Source organism: Artibeus jamaicensis, unplaced genomic scaffold (genome assembly GCF_021234435.1).
Source record: "Artibeus jamaicensis isolate MK-2021 breed Jamaican fruit bat unplaced genomic scaffold, CSHL_Jam_final scaffold_474, whole genome shotgun sequence".
Lineage (NCBI taxonomy): Eukaryota > Metazoa > Chordata > Mammalia > Chiroptera > Phyllostomidae > Artibeus > Artibeus jamaicensis.
The window spans coordinates 40108723-40126892 of NW_026522046.1; the positions used below are offsets into that span (position 1 = coordinate 40108723).

At 52.0% G+C, this 18170-nt stretch overlaps 1 long non-coding RNA gene across 1 annotated transcript; it reads right to left on the reverse strand.

Moving 5' to 3' along the window:
• Window positions 1–6817: 6817 nt before the first annotated feature.
• Window positions 6818–14650, reverse strand: LOC128626234 (uncharacterized). The gene is made up of 3 exons (XR_008390150.1): window positions 14587–14650; window positions 10258–10386; window positions 6818–7061 (listed from the first exon to the last, which is right to left on the reverse strand). It is a non-coding gene; the product is annotated as an uncharacterized LOC128626234 (long non-coding RNA).
• Window positions 14651–18170: the final 3520 nt, after the last annotated feature.

Here is an 18170-nt window from a genome sequence, read left to right on the forward strand (position 1 = left end):
TGTATAGAAGGTGTCTTCTCCCCCATTGTCCCATATGGTTGTCCCGCTGTGTGTGTGTGTGTCTGTGTCCTGATCACCTCTTCTTATAAGGACACAAGTCCTGTTGGATTAGGGTCCACTCCAGAAACCTCATTTTACCTGAATCTCCTCCTTAAAGACCCTGTCTCCACACACAGACACACTATAAGGTGATGGGGTGAAAACTCCAACAAATGAATTTGGGGGGACACAGTTCAGCCCATAATAGATGCCTGAAGATTAAAAAACAGGGAAGCAGCACTCTGAGACTTGAGCCAAATTAAAACAAAATTCTCCAAAAGGAGAGACACTAGAGAGAAAAAGTTGGTGTCTAAAAAGGTCAGCAGAGGATCGGCAGCAGCCGTAGGTGATGAGGAATGATCCTCTGCACCCAGGCAGGCCGCATGTCAAGAAGAGGGCGTGCTCCCAGACCCCCCCGACGGCAAGGTGGCTGGAGGCCCTTCAGACCAGCAAAGCCTGCAATTACAGATCATCTCTGAGGTGACTGGTAAGAGCCATAGCGCAGTAGGAAGAAGACCGAACCCAGAAGAAAGACATGGGATGCAAGAAGAGGCAGCGAGTGGATGTAACTTGGCCTTGGATGTAAAATCAACGATATAGTGACTAATTTGGGGAAATGTGAAACTAAGATAGAACTGAGATCCTTGACCTTTTGGTGTCCCCCAAGTGACTCACTGAGGGAAGGGGGCAGAGAAACATTGGAGCTTATCTTTGCAGTCATCCGTTGACCTGACACCATATGGATGGGCAACGTGTCACTAGGGTGATGCTGACTGCACTGTTCTCACCCCAAACCACTCTTTCGCCCATGGGACAAAGACAGGAGGGGCCATCATTCTGTAGAGAGGTAGACAGAGGCCCTCTCCCGCAGACCACCGCACACCATGTGCTGTTCCTGCTGCTCACAGGCCCGGACCACCGCTACTAGAAGGCAGCAGACCCAGGTGCTCCTCTCCAGCAAGCAGCACCCCAGAGCTCCATCATGCAAAAGGGCACCTCTTCTATTTTGCACAGAGGAGCCTGGTAGACTAGTGAATCTCTTTCCCTCATCTCCCTGTTACAGTGGGAATTCTTGTGGCTGTCTCACCTGGCTTTTATGTGGCTTGTGGCAGTCTCCAGCCTCACCTTCTCTTCCCATTCCCCAGCCCTGCCCTGCCCTGCCCTGGTGGTGAGCAACCCAGCTCACTCAGCCAAGTTTTGTCCACTACACTTTTATAACATACACCCATCGGCCCACCATAGGCCTGGGCATATGCTGGTGACTAGGTCTGATCTAGAGAGGCCCACCAAACCTTGGAAGCACTCCTAGGAAGTCTAGCGGGGAACTCCAGGGGCCAGGAACCCAGGATGTGGTCTAGAAGGGAGGAGGGTATGATCCATGTGGAAACCCAAACATCTGATTCTACAGGGAGAGTCACAGTAGGGCCAGAGAGGTCTGAGGGTATTCCTTAGGTCTGAGGACAGAATTTCAGGTTACCTGTGCCCAGGTATGTGGATTGACAGGTGATATTGCTTTACTTTAATAACTGTTCCTCACCAAGTAGGTACTTTAAAAGACACACATGCATGCACAGGTATATGCAAATACACACACATGCATACATGTATGTGCACACACATACATAACCCCACAGCCTGGAGATGACATTACTAACATGAACTGAAAGGGGCAGCAGGACAAGATTTCGGACCCTAACCACTTCAGAGGACAAATGAGGCTAAGCCATCATGGTGTTCTAACCAGGCCTGGGAGTGGAACGCTAGCCCATATTTTAACAAAAAGCAAAAGACCTTATAGAATCTATCTGTCCAGGTAAAAAATGGAGTTTTAACAATTAGTGAGAAAATGTTTTAAAAAAACAGGTGATATACTCTGAAAGCTGGTATTTGAACTGTTTTTTAATGTTATGTGTCTTGTTGCCAGAAGTTTCAGTGAGTTCTTAACTCATTTGTTTAAAAACACACAACTGCAACTCTTTCCAATAAGCTTGCAGGAACAGTGATGATGAGTTTCACGGGAGATGGAAATTTACCAGCCGAAATTCACCAAAAGCTTTTGCATAATTGATGGATGGACTGAAACAAACAATATTATGATTTTGGAAGTGCAGCCAACAATGCATCTTTTATTTGAATTTACATATAATTCAAAGGCTCTTTTGAGCTCTGACAGCCACATATTGAAACACGCCCACTTTAGACCCTGAAAATTGCAGTTTTCCTGTGGGCCAAACCAGGTGTTGGAAGGAATGAAGCATATTTACTCATACTAGCCTCCCTAAATAGTATTGCAACTGCCTGTTCTCTGTGAAGAGACAGGACCTGTGTCCACTCCCCTTGACCCAGAGTGGACTCCTATGGACACCTCAATTCAGACCATGGTGTATATGACACTGCAGAACCTGTGTGGCCAGGCCAAAAGGACAATCCAGCTTTCGCCTGGCTCTGTCTCTCTTGGGCCAATCACCTGGAGTGCTGAGGCTGGAGTAACAGTTCTCTAACCTGATGCCGCCACACTGGAGAGGCCATGTGGAGAGCCCCCCGGGCACAGTGAGCAGTTCCTTGGAACCCTTCCATTGAGTTCTCCCAGCCTGGGTGCGGAGATTTTGGTGGTCCCCAGTCACTGTCTGAGTGCAAGAGAAACCCCAGGACCAGATGGACAAAAAGAAATGATTGCTTGTCTTTAAGCCACTGAGTGTTGGGGTGATTGGTACCAGCATCAGATAAACGGACTGAGTGGTTTGCAGAGTCTCAATGCTCAGAAATGTGCAGCTGGTACTTCAAATCGCAGCTCCTGCTGCCACAGACCATGGTCAGCACCCAGGCTTTGGTCCTCCGGGCTCATGAGGGCCTTCAGAAGTGGCAGGGACGAGAATGGGTGCTAATTCCTCTGACTCAGCGAGTACCCAGCGGTGCATCCCACAGCCGCACATGGAAGGGAAGTCAGGAGCCATGGTGGGTAACGCAGGTGTCCACTCATGGTGGGTGCGGAGAGAAATCACACGGTCAAGTCTGTGAAGTCAGTGACCTCTGTCTCAGGAGAAGCTCCTGCTCTGTTCCCCCAGCCCCACCCTCACCTGCCTGAGGGCACCTCACACTTCACTGTCTACCTACGGAGCATATGGCCACCAGATATGCAGCTCGTACTTCATTTTACAGAGGAAACTGCAATACAGGCCGCACGTCACCACTCTGCCTGCTTCCTTAAAGTGCAGTTAAGGCAAAATTTTCCTCAGTCCAAAGCTAGGACATGTTCTCAAAGCACCAGGATTAACAGCTCAGTATTAGAGCAGCTCACATACATTCTGTGAGTTCTGTGACGCCCTCCCCAGGAGGAGGGGCCGTCCCCCCAGATCAGTCTCGAGAGCCCCTTAAATAAGTTGGCTGGACAGAAACCACGCTCCCCCACCCCGCAGCCCTGGCTGTCCTGCCTGACTCCGTGTTACTCACAATAACAGATGACACTTTGCACAAACCTTGGCATTCAAAAATGTAAGAGGAAAAATCTGATGAGGATGAAGTGCCTGATCCTTTCTGGGGTTTATATCTTGGCGTGGGGAGGACTTCGGATTAAAACCCCTCCATCCTGGAAACGGGCACATTGTGCCTCCCGCTGCTTGTCACTTGAAACGAAAGTATTTGGATTAAGCTTATTTTTTTTCTCTTTAAGCTGCCCAGAACATACTTTGCCCTGAGAATGGTTTTACAAAGCAAAGACATTTATTTCCTAAGTGGTGGAAAATTGTACCCCTCTGAGTGACCTGCTTATGTGAGAAGTTATGAAAGGCACGCAAACCAAGACTGATTGCTGGCTCACAGCCCGACGGTCCCCCACTCCAAGTGTGACTACATGATTTCTATTAGGTGTGTAACAGGATCAGTGGGTCAAGTCATACTATCAAGTCAAACATGGCCAAGTGGGAGGGGCCAGGCCTTGGGATCTCCTGGTCCCCTCTCCTAAAACATGGCTCACAGTCACCAGGGATGAGAGAGCCTGCATTACCCCAGGTCACCTCTGGCTGTCTGACTCAGGCATTCACTCCATCTGAGCCTCAGTCTCTTTGGGAGGTAGGGGCATTCACATCCTGACTTGGCCACAAGGTCGCCGTGGAACCAGATGGCATCATGGGTTAGGTGAAATCGAGTTGAGGAAGGCACTATCAGCCATCCCGAGGCACAGCGGGGCCAGCCAGGATGGTGATGTGATTGGTGGGTGAGGAGGAGGTGGTACAAACCAAGCAGGGCCCACAAGGGCTGGTTCTCAGTGAGGCCCCTTCACCTCTGTCTCGTGAAAGGGCGGGGTGAGCCTCCACGATTCCCCCTGCAGCCCCCCTGAAGCAGCCTTTCAGTCTCCACCAGCAGGGCCAGCCCCTCTCCACTCCGAGGTCGGTCAGTGCAGGTACCTACCTCCCCGAGGCAGCAGAAACCCAAGCAGGAGACTCATTCTGTGTTCTGGCACATTCTGGATGCTGGGCGCACATTGGGATTGGGATAGAGATGCAACTACCCCCCCCAACTGCTCTGAGAGATCAGAAACCTCCAGATGGTGGGTGACAAGGACAGTGAAGGTGCCGATGGGACAGACCTGGTTCTTCTCGCTGACACATATAAAGAACATCAGCAAATCTATTAGCGTGCAATCAGAGTTTATTGGTGATCCATTCCCATGGAAGAGAACGGGCCTAGCCAAGGGGCGTGGGTGAAGGCACAGGTTCAGGAGAAAGCAGGGTGGTGAAAGTAAGAGTGGCTGAAGCCACAGCAGCAAGCCCCCGGGGGGCCAGAGGCCAGGTGGCCTGAAGCCAGGCAGCCAGAGAGCCAAGAGCACGAGTGCTTTGTTCTGAGGACTTATGGAGTTGTTGGGATGTGAGAAAAGGGTTATATATTGATTGACAGGTAAATGTGGTGCCAGCTTTCCCAGGGGGGACGTGACTACCCAAACTCAGGTGTGTGGGGGGGCCTGTTATCCTGAGTCTTTATCTTGCTCCAGACTCCATTTGTTCATCTTATAAAACAGATATATGACAGGAGGCAGCTAATTAAAGTTGGGGCAGTTACCCAAAGTTATTTATGGGCTCTTTCTATAAGCATTAGGGACTCCCTCATAAAACAGATAGTGACCAGAGATAGGCAGTTAACCGAAGTTGTTTTATGGGCTTCTTCTTTGGGCATTGTGAACCATCTTCCACCTTCCAGGCCTTGGGATGAAAACACAATTTCAAGGCTTTCTGTCCCAGGTAGTAGAAATGCTACGTAGAATTTCAAGGACTTCCCTCCTTTTTGCTAACATAGTGTTTCTTGTGATGTTGGAACACCTGGTGATATTATAGGACCAGGCTCAGGACTGCTGGGTTAGCAGGTGAGACATGTCTCCCTCCTCCTGCCTGCCTTCGTTTGCTATTCACTCCGCCAAGTGCTAAAAGGCATTTCCTTGCAACCAGGATGCTAGATGCGGCCAATAACACCAGTGCAGTGTCAGAGTTCTTCCTATACTGTCTCCTGCTTCAAAGAGCCCCACATGGGTTGTAATAGAGATGGGGATGCTGAGGCAGGGGGCTCTGGACTCCTAGGCACTCCTAGGAGTCCTACCCAGGATCCCGTGCCAGGCCTTTGGGGAGGACTGGCCAGCCCGCCCATCCCATGGTCCTTCTCCACTGCGATCCCCCTCACAAGCCACATGTCTGCTGGGACATTTGCTCAGAAACACGGGCCTGACACAGACATGCAGAGACCCCTGGAGCCCAGCCCAGGGTCAAGCCCCATTAGGAGACGGGATGTCACCAGATGTCCAGGAGGAGTTGATTTGCCTGAGATCATACAGCTGGGACTATGCTGAGCGAGTGGGGACACAGGGTCTAGTCACCTCTCTGTGAGGCATTGTGCACAGAAGCACACTATCTAGGAACTGAAGCTCATTCTACGTGCCGAAACTTTAACAATGTTTTAATTGACCATTTAATTCAAACATTTAGTTTAGCCCTGGCTGGGTAGTTCAGTTAGTTAGAGCATCATCCAGATATGCCAAGATTGTGGGTTCAGTCTGCAGTCAGGGCACATACAAGAATCAACCAATGAATGCATAAATAAGTGGAACAACAAATCAATGTTTCTCTCTCTCTTTTTCTTTCTCTCCCTTCCTTTCTCTCTAAAAACCAATTTTAAAAATTTAGTTTAAATACGACTTAAACTAATTTTTTCTGAAATGTGCTTTATAATGTTCTGTGTCCCTCAATATGATTTGATGTGCAGACAAAACTGCACCACAGGGCTGGGCCACAGGGAGGTCGAGACAGAGTGGGAAGCCAGAGGTCCTGAGTGAGAAAGGGACAAAGTGGCCCACGTCATCAAGGATCAAGTCCTCTCCCTTGGGCAGCCTGGGGGTGAGGCAGGCATGAACTACTGGCAGGTGTCTGTTCTGTGGGCAGGCCAACTATGCAGAAGGCATAGTGCCAGCTAGGGTGGAGCTGGCCAGGGGGCGCACCCAGCTCTGTGAGCCACCCCCCCTGGAGGGGAAGGGGTGGGAGAGGCAGGCAGGTCATGGGATCTGCATGCATTTTGCAGATGCTAACAGCAGGTGGCGGCGTGGGGGCACTTGTGTAGGGGACAGGACAGAGCTGGTGACAGTGTTTCCCACATAGACATCTCCACAAGGTGTAGCAGTGAGATTGCAGCCACCCAAACCATATCTGGGACCCTCATTGCCTGACTCGCTTAATAAACATCCAGGAAGTGAACCAGAATAGTAGGCACCTCTTCCTACATACAGATTTGCTGGGTTTCCACAGGCTTTGTGGGAGCAAGGGCTCCTCCCAGCCCGCGCCTGGGTCACGATGTTTTATTCACCACGTTTTACATCTTTCATGGGCTCCCTTCCCCCAGAGGCCTCAGAGGAAACGCACAGCGTGTCCTTGTCAGCCGTCTGGACCTCCTTTCAAAGCAGGGCGCGTGAGGCTTCCACTCACATAGGGGTGATCGGTTTGTCAAGCAGAAGCTGGTTGTCGGCTCTTGTATTTTTAATGCATTGCCTGAAAAACAAAATTAAATGAACACTTGTGCAGTATGGGAGGAAAATCGAGAGAGGCGTGCCACCTGAAGGAACCCTGGCCCCTCTGCTCTGGCTCCTACAATGTCCTGGGTGAGCAGAGCCTGCTTCTCTCTCCAGGTCTGCAGCACAGACCTCTCCAAAGCAGGGGGTCTCCCCGAATTGGGGCTCACTGGCCCTAATGCTGCACATCTAACTCCAAGGGAGCCTCTGGTCCCTGTGGGCCTGGTGGGCATCTGTGGCTAAAGAAGAGACCTGCAGACCTGCTCTTTGCAGCTGGCAGCCGGGGACAGTTAGACACGGGGCCTCGATGCCCACTCTGTGCTGTTTATTTCTGCCCAGGGTCTCGGAGTCAGATCCCCAAGAACTGAGTGGATGCACTGGCTCTGCTCCGATGGCGCAGCCAGAGGGACCAGAGCAGAAAGCACAGAGTCGTCAGAAAGACACATACTCACACGTGCACGTGCAGGCACACACACGGGGGAAAGGGAGCACTCCAGGTGGGAGGAAATGACCCGGAAGGAAGCTAAGGGTCAAGGAAGGAATGAAGAGCAGAAGAAGGGGCAGTAGAGGTAAATATTACTGTATAACAATAATAACAATGACTCCCAGAGCTAAGATATAAGTAGATTTAAAACATTTAAGAACAATAATGCAGACAGTGGGTTGGAAATGGAATTAAGGAGTTCTGAGTCCTTGCGTGGCCTGCTAGGGGTGACAGGAGTAATTTATACTAGACTTGTAACAAAGATAAGTGGAATCCAAGGGTAACTACTGAGAGCAAAGTAAAGTCATTTATATCTGGCAGGTTAAAAGGGGATAAACATGGGGTACAATCAATCTGAGAGAAGCAGAGAGAAAAGGAATCAGGAATGGGTGAGAGAAACAAAAATCCAACAGGAATGCGTCCGATATAAACCCAGGTAAGTCACATGTACAAGGACCACATACTGCAGTTAGGAGATAACGCTTGTCACACTGGACTCAATGGAGGCACCCTCGATGTAAGGTGTAAGGATGAGTGGACAATGGGAGAGCAGGCATGCAGGCCCCAAAAGAGCCCTGGTGCAATCGTGTTAACATAACGTCATGCCAGTGAGCAAGCATGTTGAAAAGTGAGGGCTCTGAGGGAGTGAAGGGTTCTCTAAAGCAAGATGGACCATCCCCCGGGAACGTGGTTCTAGGGCTGACTCCTCTGAACACAGTCCCAAAATCTAGCAAGCGACCTTGTAGGGTCAAAGGCAGAAAAAGACCCACAGTCATGCAGGACATCTGAGCATCTATTGGTAGCCAGTAGATCGCACAGGCAAGACCCAGGCATGGATAGTGAAGGCGAGAATAGAACTGTCACCTCACCAACTTGTAAACAACAGCGACTCACAGGTGCGAGAGCAGCCAGATGGCACCAAGGACTGCCCAGACAGCCTGCCGTCCTGCTGGAGGGATCTGAGAGTGGGTTTCCTGGGCTAGTTTTTAAATTATTCTCAGATTGACAGGGCCACCTTTTCAGTTTAGATTTTTGCACCTTGTTTACAAGTAAAATAGGTGGATGATTTTCTTTACCTGTTGAAGGTATCCCATATGTGTTAAAGCATCTCCCCCAAGATGTGGCCTCATCTTGGCTTTATACATGGGTGGCCATGAACATACCAGTCAAGTTTAAACGGATGGAAAGGTACATGGTTTCATTTTTCTCTACTTCAAGCACTACAGTAACCATCCTGTGTACGTCTGTGTGTGCATGCATGTGCGTGTGTGCACACACAGCTTTGTGTGTTTATTGAGAGTGGCAGCACAGCTACAGGGTGGAAGGGTGTGCCCAGAGGGGTCTCCACACAGACATCTGTAGGTTGGAGGCCCCTAATGTGAGCGGGAGGGACACAGCCACCTGGTGGCAGCTGACTCAGGACAATACGCAGGCTCCTGCCCCACTGCCCAAGGCCAACACACCAAACCAGAGGCTTGACCAGAAAGAACAGGAATGGACCTACGGTGGCCCCTGGCTCACTGTGAGACCACTAAGAGGAGAACTGGGCAGCAAGACCCAAGGATGGAAGAGAGAAAGCAACTTTGTCTAAACGATCATTTGTGTAGATGTAGCTGATTCCCAGTCTCCCTCAGATTTGAACAGCTGACCCCACAGCTCTCTTGGACCCATTTTCGTTCTGGGTCCTCAGGGCACCACATTCCCCCTGTGCCTGCACAGTGGGCCCCGTCCCCTCCCCTCCCCTCCTACATGGCTCCCTGGGACTCCTTGGCTTCTCAGCCCCAGTCACTGTGGGAGCAGAGGTGTCCTTGCACAGCCCCAGCCTCTCCGCAGCTGAGGCAGCACGTCCAGAGTACAAGGCCAGCAGACCCTCCAGTCAACATGCCCACGAGGCCTGGCCCACGAGGTCAGAGCAAGCCTGCCGGCCCATGCATTGTTTTGCTTACACCAGAATCAAATCTACCAAAACGCCCTTTGCCTCTGTCTTCAAGCTTTTCCACACTGCGTCCTTCCTGGTGTCTTTACCCTCACCCCCTGGCCCAAGTTCCCATCACAGCTCCTACATTCTTCTGAGAGCCTCCTAGATGGCTGTCCTGCTTCCCCAGCCCCCCACACTTGCCCTGCTGTCCACCCTGAACACAGCTGCCAGAGAGATGCTTGTGAAAACTGAAGTCAGAATATACCCCATCTGCTCGGAGCTCCCACTGTTTTCGCATTTCTCTCAGAGTCAGAACCCACAGCCTCCCCGTGGCCACAGGCATGGGCCCCCACTGCAGCCACATTGACCCCCATGTGCCTGAGCCGGGGCTGGCTGTAGAAAGCCCATGCCCACTTGCTCTGTGTCCAGCCCCACTCAGCAAGACCTTTCCCAGCTGCCCTGACCCCATCCTGCTGCCCCGCCCCATGGTTCAGCCTAGCTGGTGACATCTTCTCCCTGAGTACACAGCTCCCTGGACCAAGGTCCTTCACTGTTTCTCCAGCGTGTGGGACCCCCTAACCCCCACACAGCAGGTGGTCAAGTGGGTTGTGGTGAAGGACTGGACAGAACCCACATGACAGACACCCTCTCAAACCTGCTCCACACTTGACTCTGACCCCAACCCAGCTGCAGTGCAGGGAGCAGTTTTTCACACCCCACACACCTGTCCTTAGCCTGCCACATGGGACCAGGGACCAGAGAAGGTGCACTCACCTTTTCAGTGGCATCTGTCAGTGGCGTGGTCCCAACGCTGTGGCAGCTATGAGCAGCCTGGGCAGGTTTCTTTCTACTCCCAGCAGTGGGGGTCAGGGTGGTTGGGGAGGAGCCATCCCAGGATGGGGTCTGCAGCCAGGGCAGCAGAGGGGTGTGGACAGCGTCAGCAACACGGCCCCGAGCCAGGAGTGACTCAAAACCCTAGGTGGAGACCCTAGGCTGTTCATTGCAGGGTAAGAAAGTGCTGCTCAGGTAGGACCCAGGCCGGAGGGGGCAGCTGTTCCCGCCCTAGCAGGTAGCCCAGACCCAAGGAGACAGCAGAGTCCTGGCTAAGGCCTGGGCTCGACCCCACAGGACTGGAGCCACTGCCAGCCCCCAGCTGCCACCACCGGTCCTTTTCTACCGGAGGCTTCCTGGAGGGCAGCCTCAGGCCCCCCGACGGAGCCTTCCTCTCAGAGGCCCTGAGCATAGGCCCAGGGTCACCTTTGCAGTCTGACAAGACAGGGACCCTCCTGCGGCCCCATCTGGCCACCCTGCTGAGCTGGGGTATGCATATTTGATGAGGCCATGCAGATGAGTCAGGATGTATTTGTGGCCAGGAGGCTGACAGGTGGAGGAGAGATACAGCATCTCGTCTGGGTCTCCGAGGAAGTCCCTGACGGCCTCACTGAGAGGGCAGGTGAGGGCACCTAGGGGACCCCAATGGCAGCAGGAGAGTGAACTTTGTTCTCAAATTCTAGAATGTGACATCTCAGAAGGGGAAGCAAGCCCCGGCTGGTGTGGCTCAATGGATTGAGTGCCAGCCTGCGAACCAAAGGGATGCCAGTTCAGTTCCCAGTCGGGGCACATGCCTGGGTTGCGGGCCAAGTCCCCAACTTGGGGCATGCAAGAGGCAACCACACAATGATGTTTCTCTCCCCCTCTCTTTTTCCCTCTCTTTCTCTGAAAACAAATAAATAAATGTCAGAAGGGGCTGCAGCCTTCAGAAACCAGAGAGGACCCTGAGAACAGAGCAGGTGTCCACCCTAGCCCCGAGGTCTGCAGAGCCCCATCCTCCCAGGGTCGCCTTGGTCACTGCTGCTTGGGAAGTACCGGCGGTGCCGCCAGACTTGCCAGTTCTGCTCCAAAGCAGATGGAAGCCTAAGGCCCAGCAGCAGGTGTGGTTGGGTTTTCTGCTCCCCAGCCAGCCCATACCCGCCTTGTGCCACGGAGCAAATAGCACACCCTTCTGGAAGGCCTGGTTCAGTCCTGCACCTGTACAGGTGACCAGGGTTGTCCATCTAGCCTCACGAATGTCCCTGTGCCCACATGCAAAATGAGAGGATGGTGTCTGTGGGAAGTCCCCTGAGACCCCAGCAGCAGCTTCTTCTCCAGGATGGTCAGTGCCCTTTTCTCTTTACATCTCTGCTAGAGAAAAACGGGGAAGGAACAAGGACATTGCTAGGAAAACAAGTGTCCACTGTTTCCTGTTCAGAATACCTAAACATCTCGACAAATGTACTTCATGATGTTTTTAAAGCATGGCTGAGATGGCCACAGGTAGGTGGAGCAGTGGGAATCCACGAGCAACTGGAAAGAAAGTTCCTTGGGGCTGAGCTCTTGTGACCTGGAGCCCCGACTGTGAGAGCCTGTAGTGGAGGTGGGGAAGCCTGGAGCCTGGCAAAGAGAGGGGTATCGGACAGAGACCCCACGCATAACACGGGGTCTCCCAACGAACCACACACTGGTAGAGAAAACCCAGACCTGCAGAAAGATCAGGGTGGAGGTGGAAAAGAAAAAATAAAAAGAACTAAAGAAAAAAAGGTCTGCTCTGAGAACACCGCATAAAACCCAACTCAATACAAATGAAGGGCCAGCTGTCCCAAAACCCCGTGGTGAACCAAGAAACCCAAGATAAAAATGGGGTTCAACATGGTCCAGGTTGGTGGTAACTTGATGGATATGCTTACAGAAATCAAAGAAGGTATTGAAAACTACCGGACAAGGTAGTTTATCATAGAAATAATAGATTTTCATAGAAATAATAAAGGATAACTACAACTGAAAACTCAGCAAATAGATTAAGCAGCAAATTAGATACAGATGTATATAAAATTAGTGAACAGGAAGATATGTTGAAGAAGCCACCCAGAATACAGCCCGCAGAAACAAAGGACTGGAAATAAGCTCTTTTTAGTGGCCAACACTGTCTGTGCACTAAAAAGACCCCACGTGGCCTAACCAGGGCTCCAGGAGAAAAAGCAGATAAAACGGGGCCAAGGTAATAGTGAAGAGATAATGGATGCAAAAGGCAGCATTTGTCAGATTCTGATGGTTTAATGGAACAAAGCAGGGCACCATGAAGAAGGCTGCACCTAAATATATCATGTCAAGACTGGAAAATTTCAAAGACAAAGAGGTTACAAAAGCATCTAGAGAAAAGGGAGTAACTCACTTAAATAGCAATTAACCCGACATCTCAAAAACAGTGGGAGCCTCAAGACCGTGATATTTTCCAGAGCCTGGGAGAAAATAACTTTCAACCAAGAACTGTTCACCTCATGAAATTATCTTTCTAGAATGAGGGTAAAATGAAAACATTTGCAGTTACACAAAAACTAATTACGATGGAGTAACTGGGTCCAGATTTACTTTCTCACATTAAATAACTAGAAATATGGGCAAAATATGAAAGGAGATGTTTTAGACATGGAACAATAGGTGGGATTGGGTAGTGATCCCTGGCAGATAGGAAACAAATGAGGTGAGACTTTTTTTTAAAAAACAGATTCTTTTTTAAAATATTTTATTTCTTTATCTTTAGAGGGGAAGGGAAGGAGAGAGGGAGAGAAATATCAATGTACAGTTGCCTCTCATGTGTCCCCTCCTGGGAACTGGCCTGCAACCCAGGCATGTGCCCTGACTGGGAATCAAACCATGATCATCTGATTCGCAGGCCTGCGCTCAATCCACTGAGCTACGCCAGCCAGGGGTGAGGTGAGTCTTTTAAGTCCCCCCAACTTACTATCTTGCTGAATTGGAGGCAGAGTTGGGAGTTTGGAGAGCCCAAGACAACCAGAACTTGCAGGGCTTGAGTACCAGAGAAGAGGGAGCTGTGGTGGGTGGGGGCATTTGAAGAAGCTACGTGTCCCAGGAAAGAGCCACTGCTCCTGGCTGTGTGCTGTGGTCACCTCATCTGTTTACAGTCTTGACAACCAAGGGGGAAAAGAAGATGTTTCTTTACACAAAGGCTTTCTGTTTGTTTATCTACAGGCACAAGCCTGTAGATTAACAGATGACTGGAGCCCACGGGCAGGTTACAGTGGCCCTTGAGTGTCCCAGCTCCTGCCCAGCTCTCCCAGGGAAGGCAGAAAGAGTTCCAGAAAGGACCTGGACCTGGGACTGCAGATGAAGATTTCCGAAAAGGCAGCGGGGGAGGGGAACCCCAGCAGCAGTCAGGGGCATGGACAACAAGGGGCCCTTGATGCCTTGATGCCCAAACACTTATTTTTAAGAAATAAGTGTTTGGCCTCCCTGCACAGCCAGCAGGGCCCTGTTGTCAGCAGCAGGAGCCTCTGCGTTGGGAGCGGGAGAGCTGTGGGGCCTGGGGCCTTGCAGAGAGAGAGAGAGAGAGAGAGAGAGAGAGAGAGAGTGTGTGTGTGTGTGTGTGTGTGTCTGAAGATGTGGAGGTGCAGATGGGAAGTGTGTCTGTGGGGGTATAGGTGTGTGTACACACAAACAGAATCTAAAGTCTGCAATTACAATGGCAGTTTATGCACCTTTCTCAACAACAATACCCCCAAATTAGGATATAAAAGAATGAGCTGGGTCTAGTTATACTGATATGGAAAGATCTCTTCAATATATTATTGTTCACTATGTCAAGATTCAGAGCAGTATCACATGGTGTGATCTCACGGGTGTTGTAAGTGTATACATGTGCAAATTTACACACCCGCACCTGTGTAAGTACAGTTTCTGAAAGATCTGGAGTAGTTACAACAGCAGGGGGTGGGAGTGGGGCGTGGGGACAGAACTGTAGTCTGTGGGGGCCAGACACAGAGGAACTTGTATCTCTAATTTAATTCCCTTTTTCATGTTTCAATGATATCAAACACACATATTAGTTTTATACAAATTTTTTTAAAGCAGAAGAAAAAAATCAGTCTAAAAATCTGATTAATTAACTCTGTCTGCAAAAGATGTCCAGTTGGTTTCCCAGTTGCTGTGTCAAATCAAATTGGTGACAGAATTAATCTCTCTCAGTCTATTTTCAATGGAGAGAACACAGTGTTTAGACATCAATCCATGTATTATGAAAATTGAAATGTGTGCCCAGACACAACTAACCTTGCAGAGGAGAAGCTCACATGAGCGCTCTGTGCTTCCTTTTCAAAACCGCTGTGTCCCCGAGTCCTCACGGCCTGCCTCTTCCCTTCCCCAGCTCAGTGGTGCAGGTTATGATGGAGATATTCTTAGAGCCACTGTCGTAAAATGGAGCCGGCCCACGTCACTCCTGCTTTCTCTCTCCATGAGTCAAACAGAGCCGTGCCGGCTACAAGGCGACAGAGACCTGGGCTGTCTTGGTTTAGATGAAAGCTCCTCTCCTGTCGCTGGATACCCTCTCAGAGCGTCACAGCTCCCTCTCCAGGGCCACACCACTCCACAGTCACTGGAAAGAAATAGAACCCTGGGCTCAGACTCTGGGTCTGCATGCAGTGGTGTTCATGTGGGGCGTGGACACGTCCCCGGCAGATGTTGACGACACTCCCCACTTGGGGATCCTGCTCCAACACTGTCTCCTGCCTAAGTCTGTCCTACCACCCGTCACCCCAGAGACCCACTGTGTGTTTGTCTCCCCACCAAGATGTGAGCACCACAGAGGGAACGTGTGTCCTTGTCACTGTGACGCCCCCGCAGTGTTGGCAGGAGCTCTACAGCCAGGCGAGGTGTGGAGATGACACTGTCCAGGGCCGCAGTCCCCACAGACACCCTTGCGTAGCCTGGATCCCTCCCAGTGGAGGAGGCAAGACAGCCACACGCCTCTGGCCCAGGCCTAGGGAGCAGCCACGGCCCCCGGCTCCCTCTCCCCTCCTCCAGCTGATACGTGGAGGGAGCACCAGGTGGAAGGACCCTGTTCTCCACGAGGACAGTGGCAGCCACCCAGCAGTCCCAGAGAACACTCTGCTGCGCTGGAGCCATTGTGATTTAGGGGTCTGTTCCCCAACTCCCCCTCCTTCTCCCTTCCCCCTCTCTCCTCCTGACAAACACCCTTCTCTCCACGAACTGCAGTCTGGGGTGGAGATAATAATATCTGAATGGAGAATTAGAGAACAATGGTGACATGTGACAGAGGGAAGGGGCCCGATTAGAACAGGACTTTAGAAGAGACGCCCTGAAGTCGTGACATTTGGGCTCAGTTCTCGGGGCTGAGTGGGCGGCATGGAGATGCAGAGGGAGGTGAGTAAACATCTAGCCAGTAATTAAAGCCAGTGTGAGGAGGAAGATTCCATCAAACCACAGACTTGTTAGAGAAGCAGGCGCGGGGCCACCTCGGGGCAAATGACAAACTCCAGATGCTAAGACAATGCAGACGTGTACGACCCAGATGCTCCCAAGGTGATGAGATTCGGTGCCACGTGGCAGCACCCCATCCCCCCATCTGGGCCTCCAGAGCCCGTCACGCAGCCCCCGGCACGGCCCCCATCCTCTCGCCCCTCACACCTTCCATTGGGAAATTAAGCCTGTGCAAGCTTTCTCATTACAGCTGTTGATAAAGCAGCTGGATGCAGAGTTCACAAGGGAGCAGAACAGGAAGGGAGAGGCTGGTGGGGCGGGAGGGTGGGCCCTGGCCACAGGTACACACCGGCCGCTCACGAGGGTCACGGCACGTGGAGAGCCCCCGAGCTCTCTGAGAGGAGACCCCTGACTTGGTCAGCTCAGATGGGAGTGACAAAGCACCACAGACGGGATGGCTTAAACCACGGACATTCACAGTCTCATGGTCCCGGGGGCTGGACGTCCGAGACCAGGGCGTCACAGGGCCGGTTTCTCCTGAGGCGTCCCTCCGTGGCATGCAGACAGTCGTCTTCTCCCCCTGCCCTCATATGCTCCTTTCTCTGTGTATCTGTCCTGATCGCCGCTTCTTGCAAGGACAATAGTCCTATTGGATGAGGGCCCATCCTAATGACCTCATCTAACTTAACCACGTCTTTAAAGACCTACCTCCAAAAACAGCCACATTTTGAGGTGCTGGGGAGCAGGGCTTCAACATAGGAACTGGCAGGCACGAATCAGCCCCCACCACCCCAACTCCACTGCAGGAGCTGAGGACAGGACCAAGTGCCAGGGTGGGGCCCACTTCTCCGGCTTTGCCCTTCGCCCTTCACCCTCTGTTTCCGCAGGGAGGCTGTGCGAGTTCTGGAACTGTCTCCAGTGTACATCTCACTGGCCACACCAGCCCCCAGACCACGACAGGCTCACATGAGGTGCTCCAGGGTCTCAAAGGTTCTTAGCAACTCAGCCAACAGCACAGGGGTTCTTCCCAGCACCACAGTCCTAGGGCCAAAAACTATCTGGGACCCAGGAGCCCAGGAGCCTGGTGCAGACAGACACCTCCATCACTCTCAGGATCCAAACACTCGAAAACCAAGTCTTCGAAGTCTGGGGTGGAGGTGGGCGCTGTGCCCTGGCTCCAGGTACTCCAAGGTGTGATGGGGCAGCTCCCCTCTGCACATGCGCCCACTCCCACCCCCGGGCTCACCGGCCCCTCCCCACGGTTGCTGACTGGCCCGCCCCACCCTCCACTTGCCCCGAGTGCTCAGGAGCTCCTCCTTCCCGCGCCTGTGTGGTCATACGGGGCCCACATCAATGTTGTAATTACTTTAAAATCATAAGAAAAACAACTTCCTGATCAAAGAACATGTTTCACACATAATGTTGATACATTGGTCTTTATAAATATAGTTGTAACCATTTTTATTGTGTTTTATGGAGGGGGACCCAGGAAGGGAGGAGCCCCTCAGCCTGGGGAAGTCAGTTGAGGGGACCCCCCTGCCTCAGCACCGCTCAGCCTTCTGGCAGCAGGGCCCTGTGGTCCCCACAGCATCTACCGACAGAACCCTCCCCCTTAACTCCCTGGTCCCTGGCACTTGGCAGGAGCCAAAAGCCATGTGTTAAATTGAGTTTCCCCAATTCTCGTTGAACTGAGTTCAGGAAGCTTTCTGATTCTGAGAAATTCCCTGTGGGATGAAGCCACAGCTGCCCCTTCTTGCCTGCAAAAAGGTGCAAATCACTCCCTGGTCCCATTGGGGGTGGGCACAGCTGGCAGGGATCAGAGCCAGGAGCTTCGGAGCAGAGCCAGCAGGCCGGGTGCCCAGGCTCCCCCAGGCCTTCAGGGGTCGTGGGGGGTGCTGACCTTCCAAGGAGCATTCCCAGGGTAGAGTTACACTGTCCAAGGAGATTTACAACCCCTGGGCCAGAAGGAGGGTGGACACTGTGGTGGTCTTTCTGGGCAGGTGGGAGCTCTCTGGCCCAGGCCTACGATGACTGGGCACTGGGCCGGGCCCTGGAGCCTTGATTCTGGAGCAGTGCTTTGCCAGCCCGCTGAGGCTGCTTGTCAGCAGGAGGGCAGGGCCTCTTCCCGGTCTCTGTGCCTGGCAGAAATGTGAGGCCAGCAGACCTGGAGTGCGTTTCTACATTTAAGGACAAATGGGTGCGGTGGAGAGGGCTGGAGGATGTCAGAGCTTTATTAAAGCAAAGCAGCAAGCCCGACTAGAGCGGGGCAGAGCCGGTGGGGCGGGGGGGTGCATCCGGCCCTGCTCCACAAACATCATCAGTGACGCTGACTTTCTCCCAGGCCCTCTTTACTGGAAGAGGAAAGGACACTGCAAGTTCCGGGCATGTGTGGGTGCTGACTCACCGTGAGGCACCGA